At 44.6% G+C, this 17,933-nt stretch overlaps 1 protein-coding gene and 1 long non-coding RNA gene across 4 annotated transcripts in view; one reads left to right on the forward strand and one right to left on the reverse strand.

Moving 5' to 3' along the window:
• Positions 1-17,933, forward strand: part of LOC120095122 (uncharacterized) — a 150,746-nt gene that overhangs the window by 70,276 nt on the left and 62,537 nt on the right. For both annotated transcript variants that reach the window (XR_005490297.2, XR_005490296.2), the window contains exon 2: positions 6,405-6,498. This is a non-coding gene — a long non-coding RNA (uncharacterized LOC120095122). The remainder of the gene's footprint in view (positions 1-6,404; positions 6,499-17,933) is intronic.
• The window catches only part of Shisa6 (shisa family member 6), a 294,351-nt gene that overhangs the window by 37,375 nt on the left and 239,043 nt on the right, over positions 1-17,933 (reverse strand). The window lies entirely within an intron of this gene.

A 17,933-nucleotide genomic window follows, 5' to 3' on the forward strand; every position in this document is an offset into this window, starting at 1 on the left:
CCCCCAAAGATTCATTCCTCTTGAAGAATATGTCACAATCTCATTTATCTTGAAGACTAAATAATACAGATAGCCCTATGCACCCATAGTTCTTATATCCACAACTCAACAAATCATAGATCAAGGTATTCAGAAAATGGTCACATCTATACTGAACATGAACTCTCTTGTTATCGTTCTCCCAGGAACACGGCACTATTGTCATAGCACAAATGCTGTAGGCATAGCCTGTGATCTAAGGGTAATTTAACGCCAAAGAGAGGATTTCACGTGTGCTGTGAAAACATAGAGCCTTTTTAAAAAGACACTTGAGCATTCATAGATTTTGAGGTGCCTAGCCCTACACCTTCTTACAAGACTGTATCACATTTGCCTTTTCTCTCCATTGGTACTCCCATGGACAAAATTTGTTTCCACGTCTTGACTACTAGGAAAAGTTCTGTAGTGATTTTTGGTGCCCAGGCCAGCGGCTCTTCATGGCAAGAGCTGGAGGAATTGTATAGTTTTGGTTTGTTTGTTGGTCCTAAAGCTGTATGTTCTTAGTAATGACTGCAAGAGAAAAAGACAGCCACTGAGCAGAGAGGAACAACTAGAGGAAGCAGCAATGACATAGGGGAGGCATCACTAGGGAGGGGACAAGTACTGGTTCTGAGAAGAGAGGAGGATGGTGTGGCTGGAGAAAGGGGTCCCTTGACAGCTTTGGCAGGGGCAAAAGGAAGAGTCCATCTAATGACTTCAGTTTTCTCAGAAGTGTAATGCAAGTTCCTCTGCTGGGGTTACTGGAGGAAAGGAGAAGAAGAGAAGGGAAAAGAGGGGAGAAGAGGTGTGGAAAGAAGGGATGGGGTAGTGTGCTACAGGGTGGTTTCTGATTTGGCTGTTCCTTACCCCTCAAAGCAGAATGTTTGTAGTGGTCTGACAGCTGCTGCCTCTTCCACAATTTAATCGTGATATAATTGGCGTTGGGTGAGGCCTGGGCACTGTAATTGTGAAACTCTCCTATTTGACTGCGTGTGTTACATGGGCTGAGAATGAGGGGAAGATGAACACCGCGTTCACTCTGTGTGACATCTGAAAAATGTTGAACACACAGTGTAAGGAATAGAGGGGGGTAACTCAGACCCGGAGCGGGAGTTAAAGCATGCAAATCCTTAGACAGGAGCAATAACGCTGCTTCTTTTAAAAATGTGATTACATAGCGTGGTGGATAGAGCGAACAACTGAGCGCTGCATATCCCACTATCGCCAGGAGAGGAAATCTCAAACAGTCTCATCCCAAAACAATCAAGCATTTGGGGTGATGGATATGTTAATTAGCTTGATTTAATCATTTCCAGTCATATTAAGAAAGAACTCAGCATCACTTTGTACTCCACAAAACACCCACAACTATCATTTTCCAATATAAAACAAACAGAGGGCAGCTCCCCAGGTGAGCCTACCTTGCCGCACGGTGGAACTGTCTCAGAGCAGGAAAGCCAACTGGTCAGAAGAAAGCTGCAGGATTCCCAAAGCATCAGGGTGTGTGTGTGTGTGTGTGTGTGTGTGTGTGTGTGTGTGTGTGTGTCTGTGTGTGTGTGTGTGTGTGTGTGTGTGTGTGTGTGTGTGTTTCCTGTCCCACATGTAACAAGTTTGGCAAGACTCTGCATTAGATTTTTTTTTCTTTTTCAACTGACTCAATTAAGAGCCCGTCTTTTTCTCTCCAGTGTCACCATCTATAACGGTAACAGTTAATGTCACTATATGCCCAGCATGCTTCTAGACATTGTGCCTAACAGTTCTCAAGCAGTCCGTGTATCTGCTCTGCATAGAAAAAGTGAGAAACTCAGGCACATGCTGACACACGTAATTAATGAACCATAGCATGGCACTTGAGACTAGGAAATCTGGAACTAAAATTTGTGCTCATACCACCACTACGATCACCACCACCACCACCTCCACCACTACCACCTTCTCCATCACCAACTCCACCACAGCCACCACCACACCCAGATGTGTGAACAAAAGAGGGACCTCCAGTCCTGAGCTTCTTGATACACAAATAAGACAGGAGAATAAACAAGAATTCACCTAGTAAGGGCCCCTCAAAGTCCTGGGAGAAATGCCTTGATAAACTGTTGGCACCAAGCCTGATGTGCATAGCTGTAATCCCAGCACTCGGTAGCATCAGAAGGTCCAGGCTAGCCTGGGTAGCAGACTGAGATTAGCCTGAGTGGCAAAGAGAGATTCTATGTCAAGATAGATAGATAGATAAATAGATAGATAGATAGATAGATAGATAGATAGATAGATAGATAGATAGATGGACAAATAGATAGATAGATGAATACAGAAAGCAACCAAACAGAAAAACATGTACAAGACCTTCCTGGACACACGGGTGTAATGAAAGGTAAAGGGTGGACCTAGTTAAAGCTGACAGTGCAGTGGCTGAGCAAGAAATACAAGCCAAGGCCAAGCTAACTTCTCTCTACATACTATAGGAGAAGGCTTCAAAGGTAAGCCAAAGGCCAATTTGGAACTCTGCACCTTCCCCATGGAATCCTGAGTATCCATACAGCTCTATGCTAAAGCCACCGAGGCAGTAAACTGTCTGCAGGAAAGGTGGCCATGGCAGAGTGTAGGCCAGTGCTACAGAGTGGAAAGTACAGACAAGTTATTGGACTTGACTGTGGCTTCAGGGGCAGCCTTCTGCTTTCCTGGACAGTCCCCTGGACATGAGCAATCCTGTGATCCACAGACTCATGAAACAGAGAATTGCTTCCACTCACTCCCAGTCAGTCCTCTTTCTGGCTTCTAGACTCCTACCTCTGGTACCTGCTTTCCTAACCCCAAAGACTTCAAGTCACATGATACATTTTGACATGATTCCTATTCCAGAGAGTACTGAAGCTATGTGACCCCTGGCTGTAACAAGTGTTAACACACGGAATCTACCAACATGTCTGAAGGTTTGGAGGAACATGACACCGATAGTCTGTTAGATGGTATTGCTGAGACCATCCATGGCCGGGGACAGTAGCCTTCCTCAGCCCCCTTTCTAATTCATTTGTCTCTCTTTGAAAGTAGCAAGAGACATCATCATGCTGGATTTAGCGCATTACTGATTCTGTGCCTTGTTGCAATCAGGGACTGCTATGTTCATTTGAAATCTAATCTCTGTTCTGTCCCTGGCAATGCGCTCAGCAGGGATGAAGGAGGCTGAGTGAAGGAGGTGAGTTGTCAAGGAGTCCTTGATGGGTGCTCAGCAGAACGGGGATTGAAATCTAGTGTTTACCACCAAAGTTCTGCACCCTGGAATTGGACTCTGATGAATTGTTATAAGGAGTCATTTTGACATCTGCTACCAATGCTTCAACAGAAGAGATGTCCCATGACCACAGGCTTCCAGGAGAGCAGAGGCTTCACCTTTGAGACAACCTAGTGCTTGAGGAAATGCTAACCTTCAGTGTATAGAATGGCTCCCAGTGATCATTGTGGAACACTGCAAAAGTGATGGTGTTTATGAGCAATTCCGTGTTAATGACTAGGATGATGTCATAGCACTTACAAAAAAGAAAAAAAATTCTTCCTCCAATCTGTTGTTTGGGGAGAATCCATCACTCACTTGCCAGAGTTTCACCTCAGAGGCTCAGACTCTTAAAAGGCCCAGTTTAAAATAGGAAATTCATCTAGCTGGGACTTCAAGGGTTAAATGGAGTCTTGGTGATCATTGGGAACATCTACTAAGGGTTCTCCTGGTAACATGGTGATAAGTGGTAGGAAGATTTAGAGGATTTAGTGTCCTGTGGTGAAAAACACTCATGCTGCCTGAGGTAATTCCATCACCCACTGTAGTCTCTGAAGGAGGCTCACAGGGCTCTGTCTGATGCCATCTCAACTCCCTATGCCCACAGCAAGACCTTCCTGGCCTCTACAGCACTCAAAGCTGTTAGTGTGTGTGTGTGTGTGTGTGTGTGTGTGTGTGTGTGTGTGTGTTGTGTTGTGTAGATTGACCTCTGATGTCAAGATGTGGGAAGAATGAAATTCTAGTATGTATTGGTAATTAGTGCAGCATGTGGCATGTGCAGGGCCTCCTAAGGAAATCACAGGTGCCTTGTGGTAGGAGACTGAGTACTTAGAAGCTGGCTTCCATCCCACAGAGGCTGAGAGTCTCCCACTTTATTAATTCACTGGCACTGGACTTTCTAGGTTTCTGCTACATTGAGAATTGCTCTTGAGTTCAAAGCACAAACATGAACTTAAGATGGGGTGCCATCCATGTGAAGGAGCCTAAGGTTACTCAAAACTGTCCCCTGAAATTAAGCTTGATCACAGATTTGCCAAAGGCTTGAGATGCCGGTGTGGAGATGTCTGCCTTGCTGTAGTACAGATCTGTAGTAACTGTGAAAGAAGAGCAATTTCCCCAAGGGGGACTTGATTAGAACTGTTACCTCAGATTTGATTAACCAACATTAAGACTGACCATCATGCCTTTCGATGTCAGCGAGCACCAGAAGCCCATACCTTTTTGTCCCACAGCATGTGATTACCTGAAAGTTCTCAATATGCATACATTGGACACAGAAAATCTAAACCTCATGACTCGTGCAGCTAAGCCAGTGCTGTGGATGTGTGGGCCAAAGCATCTTGAAACAACATAATGAAGAACAGCAAATTGAAGCCAGAAGTTATTCCACCCATTGTTGGGATCTCACCTAAGCCATAACAATGCTGTCCAGGTAAAGGTGAGGGTGTTAGTGTGTCAGCTGCAAAGCTCAGTGCCCAACTGGCTGTCCCTACCCAAGCACTGTCCCGGGAGAGGATATGAACAGTGCATTGGATGTCAGAACATATTACTAAACTTACAAATCCATAACCTGGCCCTTGCTCTGCTCTCCTATGCAGAAGCCCTCTTAAGATGTCTGGCTGATCTTGCAACTTGCCTGGGGAGTAAATTGTACTGAAGGGCTCAACAATTGTCTGATGGCCTGTCAGTTTCTTCTTATTTTTTATTCTTCTCATCACAAATGAGTCTCTTTGTAATGCACACTTGAGCCTCCAGTGAGTTTAGTCAGTGTGGATCAGCCTTGGTAGAAGTGCATCTGGAACACTGAGATCAAGTTTCCAGGCGTGTCAAGCCTAGGCTTGACTTAGAGGTGTGGCCGTTCACTCAGATCTCACCCTGCAGGGTTCCTGTGGTCAGCCCTCTTGCCTTTTCCCAGCGGGCTGGTCTCCAAATTCCTGTACTCCTTTAGTGAAGAGGTTAGAGAAGAAAAGGCTCAGATAGATTGGTAATAAATACCCAGGTGTGACAATCTCCATGGAGTGGGGGGAAAGAATTTATAACAGTCTCTGTGCACCAGAGATGAGGCACAGGCTAATGATGAGGGGGCTCAAGCATCAGTTCTCAAAGAAGACACATCCTTGTCTAGTCAATACAGACTCAGAAAGGAAGATATACCATAGGAGTGTTTGGCACATGACAGGTAATACATATCTGTTGGATCAATGGCACGCACTTGCTCAATAAGCTTATGAAGAATAAATGCACCTCAGTGTCCAAAGAAATGACCCAAACAGCAAGACCCCATCTCCTCCTCAGACTCAAAGCTTATGGGATTTGAGATAGGCATTTAGTGTACAGCAATGGCACATGCTGCCCAAGGAACAAACTGTGTATTCACACTCACTTCAAATTGTACAGCATTAAAAGCAGGAGTACACTTCCCCAAATCTTAAAAATGTACAGACTATTTCCCCAGAATATTTGACTAATGGTGAGGATTGGAAGGAAGGGAGGGAGGGAGGGAGGGAGGAAGGAAGGGAGGGAGGGAGGGAGGGAGGGAGGGAGGGAGGGAGGGAGGAAGGAAGGAAGGAAGGAAGGAAGGGATTATTTCAGAAAGTTCTGCTTAGAACCATCAGTCATTGTAGGCATTTAGAAGTGTCCAGTCACAGTCCATAAGCTGAATAAAATACTTAAGGCCAAGCTGTCATTGGCCTTCCTTTGTGGGTAAGCAACACATTTATGTAAGACAGATCTGGGAAGCAACAGGAAAACAGGCTAGAATATGATTTGTAATTATACAAATTATTTGCATCAAGTGATCAAAGAAACATAAGAAATGGTTAGCTCTGAATGGTAGGTCCCCTTACTGGCACTTTTCCATGTTTTTCGGCTGACTCATGTATTCTCATTTGTCTACCATTTACATAGATGCAATTATAAAAAGGTTATGATTAAAAAAATTAAAGTTATTACATTTGGACAGTTCCCAAATAGACTTTATTTGGCTAAACAGAAAGCTATAAAATTATAGATATTAGATAAAAGTCAGACCTGCTCTAGGGACTGAAAAGTGGAAGTGACCCTGGCTGTGTGTGTATGATGACCTGATGGATATAACTCTGTTCTAAACTTCCAGAGTATGCTGGTAGCAAAGGCGAAAGGGGAACAACAGTAGATGATGCTGTCTTCACTTGCCTTAAGGAGAAGGATAATGGATTCTCCCCCAAGAGGTGAGCCTTCCAGACACAAAGATGGCAAGATGTGCCTTTGTTAATGTGTTAAGGATCATACAGTTATTTCTCAGGGAGATCATCAAAGGCTCATTCAAAGAACTAAGTTTTGAATAGAAATCTCTCCAAAAGTTCTTAAAAATCAAGAAACTGTTGAAAACAACAGTAAGGGGAATGAAACCATACTTCATTATCATTAAATGTTGAACATTGATGGGAAGGACCTTGGAGTCATACTTCCTCATAAAAAGTCAAGGGTCGGTGGGGCGAGATAATTAACTCAGTAAAGTGAAAGTGCGGAGTCAGGGCCAGAGTATCTTGATATTTGCTGGTCTCTATTCTTTGTCTCTGACTTGTCTGTCAATGTGTGTGGATGTATCCTCGGATTATAGTTTCCACTAACATGGGCATGTTATCTCCCACCCCATCTATGTGTGCTTGGGAAGGACGAGTCATGTGGAATGGGTTCACTGACTGCATTCAATGAGAAGACTATGCACAGATATGAGTATTAGGATAACTTTGCTTAATTTACACAGCTTTGAAACTTAAGTAAGCAAATTGGTACTGGCTAAACACTTACCAAACACCAGGTATGAGCCTCAGCCTTGTTTATACACTCTCTGGTTTCATAATCACAATTCTATCAGGTGGGAGCTCTCCTTGGGCCCAATTAATGGATGAGGGCAATGTGGTATTTGTAGAAAAAAATGCCTTGTCATATGCAGGAGGTGGAAGTTCCCAGTTTCAGAATACACACCTATTTGGAATCTAGACCTTCAGTTCCTAATTGCTCAGCACCTTCTGCAGTGGTGGCATGAGTTACTGTGCCTGCCATTGGCTGAGATGTGTTGAGCTAGGCACTAAGATCAGTCGACACTGACCTCCCATGACTTGCGTGTAATTCAGAATGGCATTAGTTATTCAAGTCTTATCCAGTGTCTTAGGAAGCTCAGGTGGAGACCCACATTCATCAATGCCTGCATTCTGTCTAGCAGGTCAAATGCAGAGGAAAAGATACAGTGGGGCACCTGATGAGTCTCTACACAGGAACTGGGCAGAACAAAGACTTCACTTACCCCTCAGTGGGCCTCAGAACTTGTAGTGTGGGCAGAAGTGGGTATAGGAAGTTTTTTTCTCTAATCACTGACTACCCCATTTATGTGTGAGGCTACTACATCATGTAGCCACCAGAATCCCTGTCCAGCTCAGGAGCACCCCCACCCACCCCATGCAGCAAGAGCAGAGGCTCTAGCCCTTTGCCCACCTCAGGGTTCCCCAGCTGTAGCATTCCATCTGTAATATTGAGAAACAGCTGGCAAAGAGAGTCTGGGGAGGGACCAGAGGGACATGGCTGAGGAACCATCAGGGGACAGGGAAACTATGAACTCATTGTGACAACCTGAGGTGCAGAGCAGTAGGTTATGTGTGCCTTTCTGCTCTGCCTCCCCTAAGTGCCATTGGTCTCTGTGTCTCCTCTCTTGTCATCCACCCCAGATCTACTGTTCCTGTCACTCATTTATAAATCCCACTTTCAAGATGCTCTTCTTTGTAGCATGAATGGTCAGTGAGACCACCAATGTCCCTCTACCCAGGGCAAGGTATCCAAGTGCCTGTAGTACCACAGAACAACAGGAAGTCAAGTATCCCTCCTCACCCTTGCCATGGTCTCAGCTTTCCTTATCCTCCTCAGTGGGACACTGCCCAGCAGCTCCTTCTGCTCCCTCCAGGCCAAGCCCAACCTCCCTTGTGTTCTTGCTGTTGTGTGCAATAATCTTTTCCTTCTGATCCCTCTTAGGGAGACAGCTCAGAGAGATTGGGAAGCTGAGTGTTCAGTGAAGGAACCTGCCAAGGGTTACAGTAGTAGCAGGTGTAGAGATGCGGAGTCACCAGCTCTATTGGGTTAGTGGGACATGCTTGCTTCAAGTTAACATTACCCAGAAGTTGAGGCACCTCAAGCATTTTCTCCCAACCCTATAAACTCAATTTCCTGTCCATTCATGGACAGCTAAGACTAGAACTCCTCACTCTGGACCTGGTGTACTATGAGCATCTCTTTGCTCTCCTCAAGCTCTGCCTTTAGTCAGCCTGCCATTCTATCTGCTAGACAGCAGGTCAGGCTGGGAGCTGTGGCTGTCCTAGGTGCTGAACCTTGGTCTGTAAGCCATGAACTGTTAGTGGGCATAAAAGAAAGATGCTCTCTGCCTGACTGGTTTTAGTTTAAAGTTCATTTATAAAGCGATTCTATTATCTCAGTTCCATTACTGCATGGTGCAAGATCACTGTTTGTCTAGCCATTCAAGTTTCTCCAGGTCAGTGTTCCTCTTGTTGATAGTGATTGCAGAGAGCAACTAAATTCAACACCGACCTCATGTCCCACCAGCAGCTATTGCTTGGTGTGACTTTTTGGGGCCGAATCCTATCTAAGTCCTCATATGATTGTAACTAAAGACACACTTATGGTATTAGAACAAGCAAAACCAACACCTTTTCTTCCAAAGAAGAAAAGGAATGTGCCAAGAATTTGTCTAACCCTAACTAACTTCTGTGTGGTGCCTGGAGTCTTTGAGCCAGTGTTAAAGACTATTCTGTTGATTTATAGCATCTTTCCAAAATGATTACAGATGGGAGTCAAGGAAAGAGAAGGAGAAATGAAAGGAAATGAAGAAAGCTTGGAACAGACAAAGGAAGATTATACAGAAAGGTCAGACAAGAAAAGCAAATGAGGGTAGCTTCCTCTAAGTATCACATATGAAATTATTATATGAATATCAGTCCTTAAAAAAGCCTCTGTTTCTGCCTCTCCCTCCCCTTCTCCCCCCTCTCTTTCACACACACACACACACACACACACACACACACAAACACACACACAAGCATACAAACACACAAATACACACTATATCTTATTTCTGTGGGAACTTCATTAAGATTTACAAATTGTCATGTTACAACAACAGGTTAGGAATAAAAGATCCCTTTCCAGCTCTACCATATCCAAAGCTTATGAATATCCAATCTCCTCTCACTTCTCATCACGCTACATGTCTTTGCTAATGCCATTGTTTAAGAAGTACTTAGTTGTGAAATCCTAGAGTGTACCTGCCTACTTTCTAAGTCTCACTCCCATTCAACTCCCTTCAGGAAGCTTTCCCATGTCACCATATCTGTGAGAAACAGCTTCCTCCCAGTTCTCCATGATTCTTAGATTATATTGCTGTTCCAACACTTATAAGTCATTTTGTGAGATGAAAGAACAGGCCTGAGGCTTTCTTCTTCATTTGAGTTTCGCATGACTTTTGGAAGGCAGGGGTCTATCCTCTCTTTGGGGATCCTGTTTCTTGGAACACAAATCATGTTGGTTTACAAATCAGGCACATCATAATGCTTAAGTGCAAAGAATATCTTTAAAACTTATGAAGGATCCAATTTATTGGCATTGCCATGAAAGAGCCTTGAAACCTTGTCTGATTCAAGGTCCATTTACAGAGTGCTGTAGACTATGAGTATGGTGATCAGACAAGGAGGACTTAGAATAGGGAAGATTCTAGACAAGCATTATAATATTCTCCTAAATAACACAAAGGGCTAAAGTCTGTGGAGTTCTATCCTGTGCACTGCAAGGGTAGCAGACAGGAAGGTGTCTGCTTCTGTAACCTACTCATGAACCCAAGCATGCCCAAGAAATATATTCCTGGCAAGAACTTTTCTAATTAAATCTGAGTGTGAATTTGGAATTGTAGGGAATAAAACACACTTCTTCCTACTCTCTGGAGGGAAGATGACTGTACACTCGTGGAAAAAGTAGTGAACCAATTGTTTGGAATTTCAGAAAATTTCTCCCAACAGCTCAAATAGTTAAGATTCCAGCTACGTCTTTCTAGGTACTAAACAAAAGGCTTTGTTTTGAGAACACACTAGATGGATATGTAAGCCTCTGGAAATCTAGTTGTAGGAATCCCAGAGGAGGCACCTACCAGCTTCAAGGCAGCATTAGAAACATGTTTATGGAACAATCATGAGAACCTGGATAAATAATGCTGTGTTAGCTTCCCTCGTACACATTTTCTGGCCCCTGGGAAGGGCCAACAGCATAACATGTCTGGATTAAGCAGCACTTTTTAAATTCCAGTGTCCCTAAGACCTTGGCTCTTTCTCTTTTCCATGAAGAATGTGAGGGTGGGTGTGTTCTTCCGCCCTTTTTACCATCATTTTTAGTCATGATATGTCTGAGACTTTTACCCAGGTTTTTACATCCCTAGAAGCTGGGAGACCCCTGAGTTAAGTTATAACCACACATTCTTCTGTTTGCAATCCCCCACTACTCTACCTAGGCTTACCCATGTGACCAGAGGCAAGCTATCCCCCTCCTCTGATCTTCACATCTCTGGCCAAGTCCAGGAATGTTGAGTTTTGTTTGTTTGTTGTTTTTCATTTTTTTCTTTCTTTCTTCCTTTTTTTTTTTTTTGGACAGGACTGTCTCAAAATCTGAAGCATCCTCTAAATGGGTCAGTAAAATGAGTTTCAGTGACACAGCAGAAAAAGCGGGGTAGGAAGTATGGTGCTTCCGTGATGACAGGGTGTTTCTAGGGCAAAAGTTTGCACAGTAGCTTAAGTGTTTTAATATTAAAGAGTGGGTTCTATGGACCTTCTACATACACCAGTGAGCACAATCTGGTAATTAGCTGCCTGGTTTCTGCTGTGCACTCTAGGATCTCATGCAAACTCTAGATGGTAGTGATTCACCTGACAAGCTTGTGGAGGCAGCCATCATTCTTCTTTCACATATATGAGCACGTTCTCATCTGCCTACATCCACTAGAGGGTCAAGGAGCCTACAGACTCTTTCCAGGTCACCAAAGAGCCATTTATCCAACCCACTCTCTTTTACTAATAACACATGCATCCATCCCAGATAAAGGAGAATCTCCCAAGGAGGTTAAAAATCGCCAGAAGGCGCTGTGTTATTTTGGTTGTTTTATTGCATTGTGAACATCAGTACAAGGTTAAAAAGACACAGAGACAGACATCAGAAGGCTGCAAGGAGCATACACATCAACATATTGTACATACAAAAGGGTACAGAGACACTGACAGAGCATACAGTTCCACATACAATACAGACGACAGGGACAGGATGTGGTTTCATCCTACTGCATTCTACATGAAGCAGCATCGGGTACAGAGAGAAGATGAAGGTTGGCAAACATCATAATTTAACATAATCAACATCCATTTTCAGTATACATTCAACAACAGCACACAAAGCATCATTACATCTCTGGGGTTAAGAAGGTTTAGGAATCCACAGAGAGCTTGTCGAGGGCCATGTCAGGTTGGTCTGGGAGAGCAAGAGAAAAACCAGCTAACAGCACAAGGAAAGCAGCTGGAGAAAATCCATGAAGCTAGGTGGGGACCAGGGGGAGTTGGATACTCAAAGCCACCATGTCCTCCAGAGTCTTGATGACAGCAAGAAGATCAAAACTTTGTCTCTGTGGCTCAACTGAGCTCCATCCAGACCACTAGTCCAGACTTCATCTCTGTCTTCCAACCTCCTTTAACAAATTCAGGGCTTTAATTTGATTTGTCAATGACCAAAGAGGAACCCTGCTCTTATTTTGTTATCTGACTAGGTTCCCAGCACTGGATAATAGGCAAAAGACATCCTCCTGATGTTGAGAACTTCCAATTAAAAACGTCCATGTTGTCAGTCTCAGGGTTCCAGCTCTAACTTGGTCACTGACCAGCTGAACCATCATAGGCAAATCATCTTACCTCTATGATCCTGTTTCTTTATCTGCAAGATGACAGTCCTAGCTAGGAGATGACCTCCAAAGCCTCTTCAAAATCTTACACAGAGAAATTAAATCGAGTTTTAATAGCACCACTTTCTGAAGGAGAAATAAAATAAAACCTGAAATGGTTGATCAACGGCTGGATTCAGCCTCTCAACCCTTCTCCCCACACCCACACTTACCCACAGTGAGTTCCTAGAGGCATGGTTCTGTGCCCAAACCAACCTCAAAATGCTATCTCTTGTCCTGTTGAAGGAAGGCTTCAGGAGGTTATGTGTCCACCAGAGCTTCCCAGTTAGATGTGACCCCAGGACCCCAACCCAGAACATGGTAGACAGAGACTGCTTTTACTTTGGACCATCTGCACCTTCACATGTCAGAGTGAATGGACTGAACTAGAGATGCTCTCCAAGCACTGAGGTCTCCTTTTGTGTTCTTGAGGCTCCAGGAGAAGGGCCTCTGAAGAACCAAGTGGGAAAAAGGTGATTTGGTATCAAGAAATTATCTACTTCCTAATAAAGCCCTTGTGAGGGGACAACTGACCCCTTACCATGTCTATCCATTGTTCCTTACCTTTTCCCCTCTGACTCCACCATCAAGTGAAAGAACAAAATTCCCCTTTCCCTGACACCATTGGAGCCTTCCAGGGTATGTGATGGAAGGTTCCTTTTCTCTGATTATCTCAAGGTGTGGTGGCCCACCTCATCTTCTTTTCTCTACAACTCAGAAGCATGGTCTTGTGAACACCAGAGCTGGCTTTGTTTCATGCCCTTTTCTCTCTGTTGGCCTATAGCACCTATGGAGGAGGCTGCCAGCTCAGCAGCCTCCCATTCCTAGAGATGGGATTACATCACCCCTGGGCTTTCCTCTTCAAGTATGCAGCAAGCCTCGTTAATTCCTGTAATTAGCTCCAAGCCCTTTAATTGTCTTTCCCATCTTGAGGATGGCATCTGTTTTCTTGGCTCAATAGCAGTGCTGTAGCCTATGTTCTTTAATCCTTAAGTCCTGATCTCTGAAGTCAAACAGACTCAAATCCAAGTCCACTTACAAGCTGTGTAATCGTAGTTGGTTACTTAACCCTACAGCTTCCTTTCTAAGGCAGGATTCAGGGAAACCTCTCAGGCCAACCCCAGTGAAGACTGAAGGCACTAGTGCATGACAGGACCCACACACAATTCCTGGCACACAGCTCCCCTGAAAGTATTTCCAATTTGGCATCCTGGTTTCTCTGAATACCTAAACATATTCCATAAACCTTCTGAGGTGATGAAAACTCCAGTACATTCACAATATAATCAATCACCCCAAACATGGCTGGGATGACTCAGGAAATGAATTTTTAATTTGATTTCATTTGAATTAACTTAAGGAGTTGTCTATGATCAATGATTTCTATATTGAAATATGCAGAGCACTTTCTCTCTGACAATCTCTCTTCTCTGCTACACACAAGAGGAGGGCTGGCCTTATGAACACACCCCAAAATGTGTTATGAAATGTGTTCTGGGCTAGGAATGGACAATCAACATTATTATGGAACAAGGAGCAGGTTACTTCACTTCTGTGCCTTAGATTTCTCATTCCCAATATTGTTGGCTAATGTTCCAAGATCCCTTCCTCTGGGGGCTGTTGTATGTAAGCACACAGGCTGGATGCAGAGTTACTGCAGGTAACTAGTTCTGTAGATAGAGACTGCAGTGTGAGGCTCCCTGGAGTTTTAGAGCTGCATAGTCTTTCTAACCATTCTGGAGCTCAACAAAGCTGCCTTTCCAAGCAGCCTCCGCTGATAGCTGCTGTATGTTGGGAAGAATTTCCTTGTGACTCCAGAATGCAGTTTTTGATGGTATAGGACAGATGGAAGAAATGCGGAGAGTGTGCATGTGGCAAACACTTCCTGGAGTAGCCTCAACTGTCTGCTGAGACTTCACACTCCATGGGCTGAGCGAAAGCTATTGCTCCCTGTCAATGCTCTAAGTGTGTATGAGTCTCAGTGCTTCTATCTGTAGCCTATTCTAGACAGCTGAGTAGCCAAGAGCTGTTCAGTTAAGGGAGAGATTTTTTGAGCCCACCAGCTACCTTGTGATGAGAGACCTAGGGAGCACATGTTTGAGAGTGAAGCACAGCTAACGTTTGTGTCTATGTGTTGATGTAATACACACAGAAGTCCTCCAGATGGACTTGGAAAGTCTGTAAGAGGGAATACTATCACACTTCCAGGGATACCCCTATGCCTGATGCTTGCCCAACAGTGGAATGGTTAATATGTGTGTGGGCAGTTGAGATAGCCTTGTGAGCCTCTCTAAGCCCGCTGCTCATTCTCAACTCAATGATGCTTCAAATTTTAAATATGTGCTGCCCCAAGGTAGACCCTGGCATTGAAGCATTCCTTGCCCTCTTTTAAGAGAAGCTTCTTGGCTGGGTGTTAACGCCATATCTTGAGGAAGCCTCTATGTGTTGCTGCTAAAGGAGAGGTGTGACCTCAACTGTTTCCAGCTCCTCCATGTCTAGAGGTTCCTGGGCTGCTCTGCTGACTGAAAGCATCTGGTAGCATTTTCTCCTCCTCTGTACCTAACTGCCTTTTTTGTGACTGATCACAATGACAAAAAAGTAACAGGCACACTTACTGAGTAAGGGGACACTAGGCCTGGCACGAAACTAAACAGTGAAGACCCATCACCCCACAGATCATTAAGAAAATCTTTGGTGATTAGAACTCAGATTCAAAGGAAGCAAAGAGCTCCCACAATGTAAAAAGTTTGGTTTTTATATCAGTGGCTGAACTATGGATGGCTGCATGAGCAATGGATGAGTAGGGGTATGGACCATATATAAAGAAGGAACTCTGAGAGTTCTCTTTGGGAATCCTCCATACACAGATGGCCTTAATAATTGACACTTCTTTCCCACAGCTTCTAACTGTGTGATTTAAAAGTTTGGCCTGCAGCCAAAACAACACAACTGTTACACATTCCACAGATAAATCCGTCCCCTGATGCTTTAAAAATGAAGGGGACGGAGAGAGTGTGATCCCTGAACATATGAGCTAACACGCCTACCTAGTTCTCAGGGATGACGTGGTGGCTGGGTCATGTCAGAAACATGTTCAGCATCTGTCTGCATGTCATTTAATCAGACCATAGCATGCCTAGGACACAAGGTGCAGCTGTCACAAGAGGGGCTCTGAGAGAGTATCACGGGCATGGGGCTCTTCTTTGCAAAATTCTGGCAACTGATACAGGAAGGGGGAAGAAGAGAAGATGGTACCTACCATAGCCAGCCAGGACCTGAGGCATGGGCCAGCCTCTCTCTCTCCTCCTTCCCTGCTCTGTGACATGGAAAGCATCTGTAATTCTCCCGGACCCTGAAGAATATATTTCATTTGGCCTTCAGGCCAGAAAATATGGCCAGTGACACAGCTCAGTCTACTGGCTCCATGGACAGAGGAGAGGAAGGGGAGAGTAAAGAGAAATGCTGTGTGGAAAAGCAGACTGCCCGAAAGTCACAGAGCTGGGGCCTCCCTGAATCCAAGACTCTTCACTCAATGCACATATAAGACAGCTGACAGAAAGGGCTTGTTCTGGAGTTTGCATTTCTCAATTAGAGCTATGAAAAGTCTGCTGGAGGCCAGTCAGCACCTTGCCAGTTCCTTACCTGTTTGTGACTTTTGTTTGTTTTGGCTTAGGAGGCTAATCTCTCGGTGAACCTTAGACTATGGGGCTCAGAATAGCAGGTCACCTTCACCAGACAGTTGAGGTCCTTAGCCAGTAATAGTTCATTTAAAAATGAACATTTTGATGACTGTAATGACTGGCTTCTGACTGCAGGCACTTTGACTCGGTGGCTTCCAAACTGCCTTGAGATCAGGTTTCCCAAGTGATTCTGACACACAGGCAGGCCAGGTGCTTCTGAGCTGTGACTTCAGATGAGGGGACTGACATTATTTCCAGCTTACGTAGTACCTGTCCATGTTGTCCCCATCCTCTCACTAATGTACTATTCACTGAAAGTTCCGTGCACATGTGGACTTGTGGAAGTGGAGGGTAGGGGTGGAGTGTTAGGTAAAATAGTAAACCAGGGAACCCGTAAACCAGGGAACAGCAGAGCTTTGATTTGTAGGACAGGAGAGTTCTGTTTTGGTTTGGTATGGGGGAGTTTCGAAAGGCCCTCACTTGAGGCCTAGGTAGCCTGAAGTTCACTATGTAGTCTAGGCTGACCCTCTAAAATTCAGCCACCCTCCTGTTCCTAAATCCCAAATTTAGAGTTACAGGCATGAATATGCCAGTTGTTGCTTGTTTGATTTTGCTTCATTTTTGTTTGTTTTTAAGATAGGTTGTTGCTGCCTAGTCCAGGGTGATCTCAAACTCAGGACACTTCTCTGCCTCTCTTCCCTATGGTGGGGTTACCAGTGTGTATTGTCACACCCTAAAGAGAACAGAAATTTAAGGATTGGGTGATGGGAGCCAGACCCATGAGGGAAAGGGTCTGGACAAAGGCATCATACTAAAGAATGAGGGGGACACAGGGAGGAACAGGACTCTGGCTCAGCACTAAGAGGATGAATAGCAGGGAAGAGCAGGCACCCCTGGCTCAGCCCTCACCTCAAACACCATGTGACTGAGGCCTGCCTACTGCACGGAGAACCTGACTTAATTGGTATTTCTTCTAATTATCAGATTTAATCACCACCTCTCCAGTGAGATAATTTTTAACTCAAATGAGAAATTAGTATTATAAAAGAGCAAGTCTGGGGGAAAAAAAGAGCAGAATTCAGTGAGGGACAAGTGTTAAAGTGACTCTGTGTACTGGCATTTTACTCCCTTTGCTCTTCAAGCCATCTTATAAGCAGGAAAGGTCTGAGGTCTCTGGGCAGACTCCTGTCAGCTCTCTCCAACTAGGGGAGAAATCCATAGCTGGCTGTCAAGGTATTAAGGCTGCAGCCCCCATCTCTAACTGGATCCCCTTCATTGATGCTTTCCACTTAGTGCTCCATAGAATATCCTGCTGCAGTATCCACAGAAGAAAAATAAAAGACTTCTTTTGATTCTTGAGATTTGGTAGGTGGGGTGTGTGTGTGTGTGTGTGTGTGTGTGTGTGTGTGTGTGTGTGTGTAAAGCTGGCAGCAGGATTTTTAGCTTGGCTAGCTAGCCAAGTGGCCACAATGCTCAAGAGATGGCCTTGCTACATAAATGAGGATACTCTTCTGTGTGCATGGTAGTCACTGGCTAAAGGTTCTGGAACAATTTTTACATGGGGGAAAACTTAAATGAGTTTCAGTGCTGGGAAAGGCAAGGACAAAAGGCAGCCAATGAGAAAGAAGACAGCTTCCATGTTTCCTCCCTGCTGATACGGGGGTTTTCTGACATAGGTTAAATGACTGAGAGAAACTGCAGGATGAAGGACAGAGACACAAATGTAAGCTTATGAAGATCCTGTAGTGGGGACCAACAAAGAAACAAAGGGAGGGGAGGGTTGGGGAAGGGTTCGGGTGCCCTAATGCAGACTGAACTTGAAGAGAGACTGAACCAGGATCTGGTATCAGAGGTATGCTTCTGGTCACCCAGCCTCAGAGGGGGACGCCCTTACCTCGATCTGTTCTGGGGTCTTCACCTGACACCTAGACAAGGGTCAGGGGTCAGCAAT

Source organism: Rattus norvegicus, chromosome 10 (assembly GCF_036323735.1).
Source record: "Rattus norvegicus strain BN/NHsdMcwi chromosome 10, GRCr8, whole genome shotgun sequence".
Taxonomy (NCBI): domain Eukaryota; kingdom Metazoa; phylum Chordata; class Mammalia; order Rodentia; family Muridae; genus Rattus; species Rattus norvegicus.